At 45.8% G+C, this 15433-nt stretch overlaps 1 protein-coding gene across 1 annotated transcript in view; it reads left to right on the forward strand.

Annotated features, from left to right (window-relative positions):
* Positions 1–604: 604 nt before the first annotated feature.
* cdh6 (cadherin 6) overlaps positions 605–15433 on the forward strand; it is a 68703-nt gene continuing 53874 nt past the window's right edge. The window contains exon 1 of the mRNA XM_079348393.1: positions 605–740. The gene's annotated coding sequence lies outside the window, so the exon portion shown is untranslated. The remainder of the gene's footprint in view (positions 741–15433) is intronic.

Genomic DNA, 15433 nt, shown 5'->3' on the forward strand with positions numbered 1-15433 from the left:
TCTCCTCTGTCACTGACATGTCACTCTTTATTACTGCTAACATAAGTGAGGCTTTTTCCTCACTTTTAGAGCTGCTGGAACTTTTGAAACTTCTTGACATTTAATCTCCGAAAATGTTTAAAAATGATCCAAAAACACGCTGAAGGACGCTTTAAGTTTGAAAATACTGGAGGTGATTTTGGTGCTTGTTGGGATATTTTGGGAGATGCAATCAAGATGTTTTTCATCTTGAATCACCGGAGGAGTTTCGCTCTATTTCACCTGTAGAGCAATAAAGGGGAAGAAGAAATGTGTCGACTAGAGCATCTGTGACCTTCCGTTCGTTCAAGTACGTGTGTGCGCGCATTTTATGTAAAGAAACCAGAGTTCCTCTTTTAGAGAGTACTCAGTTGGATCCTGATTGAACTGTTTCAGCTGTTTGACGCGCGCGCGCGTGTGTGTGCGTGGGTTCCTTTAATCACCGCCGGCATTGTAATGACCAATCAGAAGCCATTTAAACTCCTCAATTTGATGATTTGGTGAGTGGGGGGATGGCAGAGTGAGGCAGGGAGGTGCACGCCCAGTGAGAGAGAGAGAGAGAGAGAGAGAGAGAGAGAGAGAGAGAGAGAGAGAGAGAGAGAGAGAGAGAGAGAGGGAGAGAGAGAGAGAGAGAGAGCGAGCTCAGGGTGAGCACGGGGGAGAGCGCACAGACTCCGGGCGCAGCAGCAGTCCGTCTTCGGCTCCATCCTCAGCTCTCAGCGGTAAGTGGCACCGGCTCCGCTCGGCTTTTTTTCTGTTCTTTTAGAGGGGTTAATGTTCAGAGACAACTGTTCAGAGCCTCATCTACATTTTTAAACATTTTTGTCTTCTATTTGTGTTGATTTTACATTGGTCGGAGTGTAGGAGCTGCGTAATTGAACAATTCTCAGCCTGTGTGGCACGGAGACGGGGGACAGTCGGACTCGGAGTTTGGGAGGGAAAGAGCAGAAATTGTGTCTTTTAAACACAATACAAACTTGACTTCACGTCATGCTTTCTTCACTCACATTTCGGAAACTCTGAGCTGTGTTAACGCATCGTTTTATCCCGACGCCCTCCTCATTACTTCGGTCTCACAGGAGGATGATCATGTGTGGAAGTTCCGGATTCTTGTTTTGACCTGCTGATCAGGAACTTCAGTGAGTGTTATCTGTATCTAATCTGATCACTGTGACAGACGCGTGGTGATAAAGTTGTACATCTGAAGTGTTGATTCAGGCTGCCTGTGTGGAAACTGTCACCTCTTTAAAAATAAGACCTGTCCAGCGGCTCGGATGCTGCACAAACAAGGTTGGAGGCTGGATGCTTGAAAACAGCTTTAAATTGTGTTTAAGAATCGGAGGAGTTTGATTTCCCGTCCTGTTCGGAGGGTATCGTTTGTCTGCGGCAACATGATCAATGGTGACATAATGTACACAGCTTTGTGTCCTGGGTCTGAGGGACTGTGTTTCAATGAGTGAATTATTTTACATTTTAAACATTAATGTTATGATGGTGTGAGCGCGCGCGCGTGTGAGAGAGCGATAGACCCACACACTGAGTGATGCTGATCCGCTACGACTCATTTTCCCCTCTTTAACTCTCTCTTTTTTACACACACACACACACACACACACACACACACACACACACACACACACACACACACACACTCGCACACTCAATCCATGAATAGTCTCCAGTTCTGAGTGAAGCTGTTCGGATTTCGCTCTCAGCTTTTGGATTTCTTGAGAAGTCTGCAGGTTTAATGACCTGCTGTTTGTTATTTGCTGGTTATCACACTCTCTGTTGGACTGCTGTTGTGTTGCAGGTTTGACCTGCTTGCTGTGCCAGGAGGGAGGGGAGAGTTGTTCTCTATCAGTGCGGATTCTCATGTAAAAGCGTTTATGATCAAATATTCCTTCTCTCTGTCTTTGAGAGGAGAAGAAGAGTTTTTGAAATGTGTTCTTTTGGGGAAAGACATGACGATTTTCCTGAGGGTTTTTTTGTTTTTGCTTCTTTATTTGATTTTTCAATGCCTGAACTTTGAATCTACACCGTTATATGTTGGTTTATTTCTATATTTTTAACATACAGAGAGTAAAACTATGAATACAGTCTCAATTAGAAATTCTAAAAAGTAAAGCCTGAAGGAAGTCAGAAGTCGTTTTTAACATATAAACAATAAAAATGCAGGACTGAACATTTCAGCATTAGTCCAGGCACAGCCGCCCTGTTCACCTCACAGGAGGCTGCTCCTCCAGACGGGGGGGGGGTCTCGCCAGCATGATGCAGAAATGATGGAACATGTATTTGAACATGTATAGCCTCTATCAGTTCAACATTTTCAACACAGGCCGCACACTCTACACGCTCACGTGCTGGTCACGAGATGTAAAAGGCACCGCCCTCTCCTGGCGGTGACGAGGTTTTCACACACGCATTTTCTTAAGAATTCCAGGTAGACACATTCAAGTCAAGGGAGGTAAGGGGGGGGGGGGTTAGGGGGGTCTCAGGACACAAACTATGATGTCATAAACAACGTAGAGGGAGAGGCGGAAGCAACCACGGAATCCACTCTACAACACTCGAGGATTTGGGCTTCATATCAACGCTACGTGACGTAGAGTTTAATCAATATATCATCAAAGGAAGGGAGGAGAAGAAGCAGGATGACAGAAAACTTAATGATCTAGTTCAAACAAAGTGCTCGCCGTTTAGCTCAGAATGAACATTTCAGGAAGTTTCTGCTCGTGACCTGGGCCGCAGACGGATTGATTCAACCCTCGCACAACATCTGATCTGACGTGTTTCTTCTTCTTTTTGTAAGATTTAATTTTGGGGCCTTTACAGGAGAGATAGGACAGAGTCGGTAATCACACTCTCCTTATTGATCAAATCAGTTGAATGTGCTTATTCAAGGGAGGGAAATTGCTTCTTGGAAACAACAGGATTATATTGGACGACTTCATTTTCGTACTCAACAACAAAACGCCAACATGGTCCCAGTAAATCCTCGGGCTTTAGCTGGTAAATGAAGCCTGCTGGATCCCGTGGAGTAATGCGCTAATGCTCGCTGGTCTAAAGTTGATCTGTGGAAACCCCTGACGCTCCTCTGGAATTTAAAGCCCTGCTGCTCATTCACACCCCTCGCAGAGATCCATTGATTTATACTTACAGGTTTCTGGGCTTTTCCCAGCATGCATACAAGTGTCTCACAAATACACTGCTTCCAATCAGGCTTCTTAGGAGTCTCAGCCAGTCGTCACATACATTCCTCAGTGACTCAGCAGTGACCACAGAGCCGCCTGATGGGCCGTAAACCTACATCTATCACAGAGAGACAGAGACGCAGCGTCAGCAGCAAATCATCATTTATCTTAATGATCAGTTATTTCATGAGTGAGGGGGGTTCCTCTCCCTCCAGCAGCTGCTCTTATTAAAACCTCACATGTAATCTGTTACGTCTCCTTCTCGTCAAGGCTCTGGCCTGAAAGCAGGAGGGCTATGAAGCAGCAGTGACTGGCTGACACAGAGCCACACTGTGCCTGAGTGTACCAGGGTGCATTGTTTGTCCCGCTCTCTCTCCTTACAATAGGAGACTCTGTTTGTTAAGCTGAAAGCCCCCCTGAGGAAACAGAGACCCCCCACCGGGTGGTCCTGACCCTCACCTTCACTGTCTTTAATCCTGAAGCGATCAGAGCAGGTGGGAGGGGGAACACGGTGACGACAGAGGAGAGCTACATGTGGAAACATTCCTCCTCAAGATTTTTTATTTACATGTAGAAATAAAAAAGTAGTGTTTTTGCCTTCTTTCTGTTTATGAGAGAGGACAGCTGAAGAGACGTGATAGGAGGAGAGAGAGTGGGGACGAGCACAGGGCGGATTTGAACCCTCAGTCTCTTTAGCCTCTGTACAAACACAATAACCAGCTGACAGGAACCGAAAGTTTGAACTTCAGTCTGATATGGATGAAGAGGATTTTGAAGGTCTTGTGCTGTAATTCAGTGGCCTGCGGTGCTGTGCATTGTGGGAGTTGTTGTCTTTCATTCACATGAGCCAAAAATACACTTTCTGCCTTTTCTCGGTCAACAAAATGTTTCACATATATGACCCAATGTCAATCCAGATTGGAGTGTCTTCAGGTGACGTGTCCCATGAAATGATTATCTGTTGTCACACCTCCAGCATGCTGAAGAGAAGCATGGCGTCCAGACGCTGGTGACTTGATGGAGGATGATTCTGTTCAGCACACGACATCAGCATGAAGGATGTAAAGAGTCATGTTCAAAAGGGGAGCAGAATGATGAGAGGGAGGAAGACACGTGATTGGTTAGATACCGCTGACACTGACCAATGACAGCTTGAGAGAATGACAGTGAAAACGTGAGTGAGAGGGATGAATGAGGGAGCGCACGTCCACCCATGAGCTTTTCATTGATTGAATATTGTTTTTGATTTCAGCTTGGCCTTGGATGGCTGTTGCACAGACCAAACTGATGATTGACATTTTTGGGACATAAATAAGACAATAAGAAGGACTGAGATGTTCGTGCTTGTCAGTGAGCAGATTCAGTTCCTGAGGTTGCAGGTTGTGTTTAAATAGGATCAAACACGTTGTCACCATGGTGACCAGATGATGAAATGTGACCCTGGAGAAGGTTTAGTGACGCCCTTTAAGAAAGCCTGGTTTGTGCGGTCGAGACTTAAGTTAGCAGATAAGATGCTCATGAGTTCAGCCGTCAGTCTGGACTGAGTCATGTGCTTTGTTTAACAGAGATAACCTGCAGCAGCCGTTTGCACACAATCACCTCAGAGATCAGGGACGGAGGCGGAGCCAAACTCTCTCTTTCTCTCTCTCTCTCTGTTGAAAACAAACAGGGCCCCGCTGCAGCAGTCAAAGGGAGCAGAGATAAATCTTATAATCCTCTGTATCTCCCAAACTCACCATGATCTAAGTATAGACGGGCTCCAGAGATGAGCAGAGGAGCCTGGATGGACTCGTGCTTCAGTGTCAGCCTGAAGAAGCAGCCTGACGCCGTCACACTCTGATTGGTCTGATTCTAACAAGTACTCAACTGATTTGAGTGTTTCTACACTTCGAACGACACAGCAGCTCCGCGCTCAGCGCCTGCAGCTGCACAGTGATGAACACGTGAATATTTATAACCCACAGATTTTATACTTCTTCATGGTGGATGCTTTTCTGTGTTACTCATCATCCAAGGCTGAACATCACTCTGGACCAGCTGATTGCACCAACCTTCTTTAAAATCAAAAACAAGATCACACGTATCACTATGTAACCTTCAGGTGAGCGCGCTCGCTTGGACACGGAGAGTTTTCTCTCATAAACTGGTTCGCTCCATCGTTTTAAAAGCACCCGCTCTCGGCCTAAAAGTCAACGTTTTAATGAAATCAAATCAGCGCTGCAGAGAACATGAAAGACCCGACTGGTGCCGATGTATCGGCCGGTATCTTTGTTTGTATCTCTGTAGATGTGCAGTTATCAAAGAACAGATTCATAATGACGAGCAGAAGGTCACTCAGCCGCAGAGTAACTGAGCATGTTCGTGCACCAGCGCTCCACTCTCTGCACAGTCACCATGATTGTTCTACAGCGCCCTCTGCTGCTGACACAGAACTGCTAGACTCCTCTAATGATGCTCAAATGAAATGATATCTGACTGCTGGATGAATGTAGAAATATTCGGGCTCCAGAGCACAACAAAACAAAATGTTGTCTTCAGTCGAACGTAACGATCAGTGCAGAAATATAGAGACCAGGACGCTGAGTCCACAATCAAAGGTTGCCTTCCTGCGTCAGAGGTGACAAAGGTGAGCGACTCTCCCTGAGAGAAACACGACTTCATCTTTATCTTTCTCAGGCAGCGTCTTAAACTGAGCTTGAAGCTAAAAGTTGGAGTAAAATGTGAAACGACCTGCAGCTCAGTCGTCTCCGCTGAGTTAATGCATGGACGTGCTGGAGAGATCAGGACCATGGCTGTTTGACCCACGGTCGGACGGACTCTCTCATGATTAAAAAGTGTTTGGTGTGGTAAATGATGGACCTGAAGAAGTGATCATCAGTTAAGGAGCTGATGATTAAATCAGCACACAGCGCATCAGAAGGTTGTCTTGGCTGGTGCTCAACACTTCAGAGTCTTCAGTCTTTAAGATGTGAGATCACATGATGTCGTTCATTAGCGGCTGATTAGCAGCTCGGAAACAGTTTTCTCCTCATGGTGGAGTCTTTCATCATCCGTGAGGACGGGCTGGTAGAGGCCAGCTTTCACACAGTTTAAAAGGAGGACACATACCAGGCTGTTTGGTAAATACTGAATCACTTTAAATGTCCATATTTTCAACATTATTGTTAACTAAACGTTGAATTTAAGTGAGCTCACTGATGTGGATGAAACGTGAAGCTGTCATCATGTGATCGTTGTGTGTTTAAAAGAGTCACGAGGAGACGACTCGTTTGTTCTGAAATAAATAAATGACGTTATCGGTAAAATCTCACTAAAGAGGTGAGTCATAGAACTAGTAAGTGAGTCATGTGACACCTTACAAACACACGCGCCCACACACACACACACACACACACACACACACACACACACACACACACTTTCCTTTAAGGAGCTCTGGATGCTAATGAAGCCCTGAAAGCCCTCTGTGTGCTAATTTACACCTGGCAATGGGCTTTGTGCTCTGTATGCGTGTGTGTGTATAGGTGTGTGTGTGTGTGTGTGTGTGTGTGTGTGTATAGGTGTGTGTGTGTGTGTGTGTGTGTGAGAGAGAGAGAGAGAGAGTGTTTCCATAGAAAAGCGCTCAGCTTGTGTGTTCCTGGTGCTCGACTCGGTTGTGATGACCTGCAGACCTCCGTGTGCACAGATGAGCGTGCAGAGCGCAGACTGAGGAGTGTTTCCACGCGCTCGTCCTGCTCATGATAAGACACACAGCAGGCTGCTATCAGCTGCAGGTTCAGCAGCAGCAGCAGATTTGTGTGTGTATGTGTGTGTGTGTGTGTGTGTGTGAGACTCTCACACAGCTTTTAACACTCGGCACAAACGTTCCCATCAGATGAGCGCTTTTCCTCTGATAGGTGTTCAGCTGCATCTCTCTGGAAGGATCTTCTGAATGGCTTTTGAAGCAGTGTCAGCCTCCCTCTTCTGTGACAGCTCCTCCAATTACGGCTCTGCAGCCCGTTGTGTTTGCAGAAACAGAAAGTGGTGTTCATCAGAGCCAGGTCAGACAGAAGGAAAACACGTGGCAGCTTCACCGTTCTCACTGATATCAGATTAGAGTTAGTGCTTTTTGATCCGACAGCAACCAGCAAGATTTCTAATTAGTGTCTGATAGAGAAGCTGAGGAGACAAAGAGCGCTTTGACACCTGCAGGAAACTCCTGATGTTTGCAGGAGCAGCAGCATGTGTGAATGCAAACAGACACATTTTCACCTCCAGCCCTCTGGTGTTGTTTCTGTCAGTGTGAGCTGATGTGAGGTCCCGGGTGGAGCCTCACAGTTTGAGATCCACGGTAACCATACACCAGAACCATAGCAAGGAAACCTATGAAAGAGTGAAAGTCTCTCTTTAAACTTCCAAAACGCTGCGAGCTGTTTGCTTTACAGAACGTGAGTGCTCGACCTTGACTTCTTTCATTTCCCTCCATCAGTTTGTCTCAAAGTTTTGGAGCTAAACTGAAGTCTTCTTCTGCCAGACCTTCAGGCTCCGTTGGTCTCCAAAGGATTCTGCGTTTTAAACTTTTACCCCGAGCGGAGTGAAGTGGAGCCTTGTGTCTCCACAGTTTGAGCCTCCAGGTGGAGAGAAGGAGCTCCTTTAAGCAGCCGTGTCATATTTATGCAAACAGTCGCTAACACTGTCACACTTTATATTTGCACTGCAGCTGTTAAAGAAAAACAACACACATCATCTGTGAGATCACTGCTGCTCACAGAGGCAGAAAATAATGAGATAAGAGTTGGAAATGTTTCTATTTTGAGGGTGTGCAGAGAGAAGGATGTGGGGAAGGATCACGCGGATGAAAGACAGTAGCCTACAGATTCTTGAGGAGTCAGTAAAAGTGGAGGTGTGATGAGCTGTCAGCTCACCTGTGATAACTTTGTGGGAGCATGAAGCTTTGAAGACGTGAGGAGGAGGATGTTTGAGCCTTTTAACCCACGTGTTTACCTCACTGCGTGTCTCAGGCTGTCAGAAGCTCAAAGACAACACGCCGCGTGCCGTGACGAGCTGCTCATCAGCGCACTTTGTCTGCTCCAAGAGGAGCGGACAGGTGACGCTGCAGCTGATGGACTCCTTCACACACTAATTACTACGAGTGCGATCGATTCACTAAAGTGTCTGCATTTATTATTTGTGTGGTCGAAATCTTGACGTCGTTTCTCCTCAGAGAAAAACAGCCGACATGAAAAGAGAAAACTACCAGACGTGTGTGTCTCGTATTCGCAGAAGCTCCGACTCTTTCAGATCATTGATGATATCATCCCCGATCAGTCCCTCTAAATCAGATCATAACTGGAGAACGATGGATCCTTCTGTTGGTCCATCCGATCTGAAAGAAGGTCTGCTGGTGTTGTCGAGCAGGACAGCTAGCTAACTAGCTAACTCATCTGCTGCCTCAGGATGAAGCTGAAAGTATTTGTTTCAGGTACGTGATGGTAGAGCTGGTGAGGTCATCATTAATCAGTGTTAGCACGCCAGCGTTAGCATTGTCTCTTTAATGAAAAGACTGTTTTAGTGATAATTTAGCCGCTAACACTGAAACATCTGAGCCTGTTCCATTCAGTCAGGTGACGAATGTTGCAACCAACCAATCACATACTTGAAGAGGCGGGACTAGTCATCCTGGTTACTAAAGAAACAGATGCTTGTCAGATGAGTTTTTGATGAACAGATCATAAAAAACAAAGCCGGGGTGACGTGTTTTTGTATTTTTTACAGCTCTCTCTCCCTTTTATTTCATGATTGGACTTCTGAATAAAAAAGACACTATCGAGGGATCGGATCGAACCAGGACCACACCTGTTGATCATGGTGTTGGTTAGTCTGCAGGCGAGCAGCTGGGTGCTCAAACAGAGCTGGTTTCATCTCTTCCTTTTGTTTGCTTTGGTTCGATCACAGAGGATTGGACAAACTGCTGTGAACATTGAACAGGCTGCGTTTCAGAGACGTCTCTTATTACTGAGCCTCTGTTTCCAAAAGTTTCTCTGGCCCGCTTTTTTGATCTTCACTGTTTTCCTTTATTTGATTCATAACCACCACAGAAGACCAATGTTTGATGTATAATAAAACCGTGAAGCCCGCGGCCTTTGTGGATTTAGCTGCAGAAAACAAAGACTCCCGTCGTTCAGTTGATCATGTTCGACGCTGGTTACAGCCGTCATTAAAACACACTAGGTGAAAAACATGACAAGAGAATACAGCAGGAGATTATGGTCTGCGTGATCCTGTTAAAAATTGGTCTGAAAATTAAAAAGTCAACCGGCTGAAACCCCGTTCTAAAGCAGCATGGTGGCACAGATGGACGGGACAGAAGAAGGACACGCAGCAGCAGACTGAACATTAATGAACCCTTTTAATGCCTCGAACACATCTCATACAGACGCCACTTTTCTCTGGCCGTTATAAGAACTTGTTTTTATATGCGGACTGGAAGGCTGTTTGAGTTGCTCACAAGTCTTTGATCCCTGAAGACACGTGAAGCCGAGTGCTCGCAGCTCGCTGCACAGAACATACACAACATATACGCCTCTCTTCTTAGAGAAGACTCAGTGTCGTGGTCTCCTCTTTTAGACACCGCCCACCGCCCGGCCTGTCAGCCTCTCTCTCTCTCATCTTAAATCCCCTCTGGTCCTGCTCAGAGTCACTGGAGGCTTTCCCAGCATGCACCAGTTGAGAGGTGGAGTAAACCGTTCCTCCGTCCTGCAGAGTGGGAATGATCGCAGCCTTTTTTTTTTTTCTTATCCGCAGACACAACATGTCTTACTCCGGGTCAGATGTGTGGCCAGCGGGTCGATTTTCATTTTCAGGAAAACATGAAGAAATGTGTCATGAAGGATTTCGCCCCGAGTTGACAATTGAACAGCACACACAACAAATACTCAGAGAGGTCTGATCAAAAAGACGGAGTGGAAATCAAAGACGGCGTGACGGAGTGATTGAGTGTCATTCGATGAGGACATGTTACATGAATGCCACAGTACGTGTAACTGAATGTATTCAAAGTGGTTTGATTACATGCACGATGATGCATCAGTCACATGATGATGCAGGTCAGTTTGTGAGCTGGGACTTTTCTCAGTGCTCAGCAGGGAGCTTCATATCGGTCACTTCTGGATGTGACACAGAAACGAGAGGCCTGGAAGCCTGAGCCGCCTGAACATGAATATTTGATGGAGGTTTCTGGAACAAGCGGAGTTTTCTCACCACACTCCCAAAGTGTCTCTGACGGGAGTCTTCCTTTGAAGAGGAGATGAAGAAAAGAGGAACAGTGATGAGACGGAGAGCTGCACGTGTAGAAAGCATCAGAGTGAACGACAGCAGACATGACAAACTCAGCAGTTTTCTACATGTGTGAACGCACTCTTAAATACTGTATGTGTACAAAACAGTGATGTTACCTTTGTGCACCTTTGTCATCAGCAGTACTGCGTCTGACACAAACACTCTCCCGCAGGGAGCAATGAGTGACAGGCCTGTAAACACACAGGTCAGTTGTTACAGACGTTTGCTCATTTACATTGTAAAGCTCTGCTACATTCCAGTGGAGAGTGGCATTGTGTGTGTGTGTGTGTGTGTGTGTGTGTGTGTGTGTGTGTGTGTCTGCTGTTTCCCGGCCTTACGGGGACCATAAAACACAGTTCTCATGATAAAATGTCCTTGTGAATGAAAGCAGTGCAAACAGAGCAACACTACAGCGCTCCATAAACACACACTCAAACACAATGAAAACACACACACACACACACACACACACACACTGACTCTGCAGACTTCAGCACAGAGATTTACTGCAGCACTGTGACTCCAGTCTTTGTGTTGTGTTTGTTCCTGGGTGTTTTACCGGGGTCCAGCGGTGTGCTGCCACCTTTCATTCAGAGGTGCATCACTTCAGCCGTCAGCTGAAGCTCGGACACAGAGTGAACAGGAAGTTTGTAAGCAGCTCTGGGACAAGGGACATCTTCAGCTGAAGCTCGGACACAGAGTGAACAGGAAGTTTGTAAGCAGCTCTGGGACAAGGGACATCTTCAGCTGAAGCTTGGACACAGAGTGAACAGGAAGTTTGTAAGCAGCTCTGGGACACGGGACAAGGGACATCTTCAGCTGAAGCTCGGACACAGAGTGAACAGGAAGTTTATAAGCAGCTCTGGGACACGGGACACGGGACATCTTCAGCTGAAGCTCGGACACAGAGTGAACAGGAAGTTTATAAGCAGCTCTGGGACACGGGACACGGGACATCTTCAGCTGAAGCTCCACACTTTGTTGAGTCTGACTCCTCAAAGAAAGCCGGGCTGTATTCAGCTCGCTTCAGGGACACAGCAGTAATGAGAGCACAGTAGTTTCTCACCGCAATTATTTCTCACTACACGTTTATTTACATTATTTTTGAAGAGGTCCAAATACAAAAAGTTCCTCACAATGTTATTTAAAACATTTCAAAAAATCAGATAAACTCTTCCAATAACTTGCTGCTTGTTTTAGAGATCACTCAGTCTCAGGCTCCTGAAGAGGAGGAGAGCAGATATCACCTGTGCTCTCACACACATCTCCCCCCTGCAGACAGGCCTTACCGACCACACACACACACACACACACACACACACACACACACACACACACACACACACACGGAGGATGTATGTTTTCATCTTGTGAAAGAATGGTGACATTTCAGAGGGAGATTTTAAAGCCTCTGAATGTGTTTGTAAAACAGGTGTCTCTTCAGAGGCCAGGGGATCCACTTTGTGTTATGTTACCTGGAGACCATGAGGAGAAGGTCTGCGTGTGTCAGAAGTTTGAAGAACCTGAGGAGGAGATTGAATTAACAGCCATAAAGGTGAGACATGATTGTCATGTGTTTCAGACGCAGTGAAACTTTTTGAGCAGTTTAATTGGAAAGCAGACGACGGGTTCCTTCCTGTCCTCGGCTCGGTGACGTCAGCTCGCAGGATTTCAGGTCACTGGTTTCCAAAGGGCCTCCTGCTGTGTTTAAGGTCTGCTGGTGTGTGATAAAAAAAGGGCAGCCTGTGATGTGTCAGGTCTCTCATCTCCCTCAGTCCTGCTGACCCCCCCCCCCCCCCCCCGAGAGCCTCTCTGTGCTTACGTAACATCACAAATCCCAAAGTACCATCTGGTGCGAACAACAATATCCATCACTAATTGTTGTTGATATTCAGAGCAGCTATCATTAGTGCTCACACACACACACACACACACACACACACACACACACACACACGGTGAAATGTATACTTGTGGGGACGTTTGGAATCTAAAAATAGAAAACTGAAGCATGAGCATGTTTTCAACTCTGCAAAACTCCAACAGAAACAAACACACATTTCAACATCTATTATCCCCCTTTGTTCAGAATAAAGCAGCTCATGTTGCAGTCCGTGTGTGTGTGTGGGGGGGGGGGGGGGGGGATTAGACTAGTTGGGACTCTGTAACTGCTGGGAACAGGTCACCCGATGAGTGTGTGTGTGTGTGTGTGTGTGTGTGGGGGGGTCAAGCGTAGGGGACAGGGATTACATGACCCCTGATGTACATGTCCTGTTGTGAACCACTGTGTCCCACTAAAAGCCTGCTGGGTAAAGTTCTGGCTTTAGATGAAACCTTGGTTTGCATGCAGCACATTAGGACATTAATGTTTGTTTACAGGCCTTTGTCTAAACACATGTAGGTCACTCTGTGTGGACGTTCACACACGGCTGCATGCAGGGCCGTGTCACGTGCACATGTGAACATACACTGATCATACCCGTGTGTGTGTGAAGGAGTGAGAGGAGCTGTGGACTGAAAGCATGGAGCCCTTTCAGGTGAGAGAGGGTCCTAGGACCCCCTCATTATTCTAACATTCATATACACATATTAGTGCCATTTATTTACAATGATAGAATGAGGCTACATTTATACTTTACAAGTCATTCATTTTATAAACTGAGAGAACATGTTGGCGCCGAGGTGTTTTTTTATTTTGAGGTTTTTTTTAAACAAATCATTTTCCAACGATGAAGTGAACGACACGTCACGATCACATCAGAGTCGATCAATCAGCATAAAACTAAAGTTAGAGGGCGGAAGTGTTCATCAAAGTAGCTGATTTTGTTGGTGCAAGAGGTTTGTAGATATGCTTTTTCAATGACAGCACACTTTGACCCCCAAGCTGTGGTTCGTGGACCCCTGGGGGTCCTGGGACCCCACATTGATAATCAGAATACAAAGCACAGGAAATACAGGAAGCAGCAGAACTCTGGTTAAAAAGGGAGATGGTCCAAACGTGGTGTGAAATGCAGGAGATCAGTCCAGCTCCTCTGACACTCTATGGATCGATCTTTTTTTTTTGGTACATCTGAGTAAAGAAAGAAACTCCCTCACATCACAATCGCCTACATCAGAAAGAAAATCAAGAAGTCTCACTTGTGTTGCGCCGCTGCTCTCTCGCCTGCGGGTCCTTTCTCCAGCAGTCTGCGGCAGGTTTGATGTAGTGTTGTTGGATGCACCACAGACATGACCACTGCGGCTTCATTTGTCTTGCAGAGACGGTGTGAGGGAAAAAGTTCATTTTAATGACACAGTCGGGATCGCATGAAAAGTTTTCGAAGGGAAAAGAAACATCTATTGAATGTTACTGAAAGTCGAGAGAGAAGTTGTTTTTAGTATTCAAACATCAACGAGGCCATCATCATATCTTTAAAACATGTGAGCGCACAGACAGCCAAAGGCCAGCTCGATAGATAGTCGAGCGGTCATTTATATTCATCGAGTCTTTGTGTTATTCTTGTCGATTACACGGTACATTTCTTCTTTGACTGGATAAACGACTCCGTCCTCTGCATGGAGGAGTTCTTCTTCTTCTTATCTGTGTTCCAGTCAACAAATGGGACATTTTAGAGGGCAGAGAAAATGAAAAGAGAAACCCTGAACACGGTCTGAGTGCTGAGTGTGTGCATGTTTTTAATTGAAGGTTTTGTCTTTACAAAAGATGTGGCCGTTGGCCGCACGGTCTGGGAAATATTGCTCCCACTAAAACATGAACCTTTGTTGTTTTCTTAGTGTTGCAGAAATATTCTGTTGAATCTAACTGACTATACAAAATGAATGACAGTAGAAGACTCCGAGGAGGAGGTCGGCCATGTTGCCCATGTGTTTGAAGAGAGCGGTGCATTGTTCAGTTAGCGAGTTATTTTAGATTCAGTCTAAAGATTTATTTTTGGGCTTTTCTTTGCCTTCATTGTAGAGATAGGAAAGTGGATGGATTCGAACCCAGGCCGCCTGCGTTGAGGACTGTAGCCTCCATAGAGGGAGATGTGCACACTAACCACTGTCCCACCAGCGCCCCCTATAATCACGATTCAGTCAGCTGTCGGGATGGTTTCTGTATTAAAGTTGGACACAGAAGCAGCTGAGAGTGTAAATAAGAGCTGGGAGAGGATTTACTCTGATTGGACAGAATCACATCCTGTTTCACTGCTGCAGGCTCTCGAGATCTACTCCACCTGTTTAAAGAGTCATCTCGACCCCCATGAAAAAAAAAAAATAAAACAGGTCCGAGGTTTAAAAATATTGAAATACAGTCGGAGTCATCTCCTTCTGTCATCCAGACGAACATTTGGCATTCGGGTCACAACGATGCCACAACGTCAAACAAATGATGAATAAGAAAACAAGGCTCAGGTTTAACAGCAGTTAAATCACGTGTGTCAGTTTAACCTTAGTGGTGATCCTGCCTGGTACAATAAGTGTGAAGGAGACTCTGTTTGTTTATTAACCCTCTTTGTTCACTCGAACCCCGGAGAGGTGCTGCTTTGAGCTGCCCTCCATGACTTATTCAAACTGGTATTCATAGCTGAGTGGAAGATCGTCGTAACGAGAAGATGTTTCCTTTAAGAGTCCGGTTTTATCCTCCGCTGTGGAAGAAAGCCGTGCCAACATTGTAAAGATGGATTCTGTGTGTATTTATGTGGAGATGAGAAACGTGATCGTCCATATTCCTCTCTGAATAGATGAGTAAACAACATGAAGCGTCTCCCTGTCAGTCCTTCTGCTTTGACTCTAATGGAGCTTAAATGTGATGTAATTTGCCCTTTGGCTGTCTCGCTGGAGGTCACCGGTTCACGTGCGACGATAAATGTCATCAGCTGAAAGCATTTTAACATTTGACTTTGCTGTCTCAACCAAAACATCCA

This window comes from Symphodus melops, assembly GCF_947650265.1.
Source record: "Symphodus melops genome assembly, chromosome: 7".
NCBI classification, from domain to species: domain Eukaryota; kingdom Metazoa; phylum Chordata; class Actinopteri; order Labriformes; family Labridae; genus Symphodus; species Symphodus melops.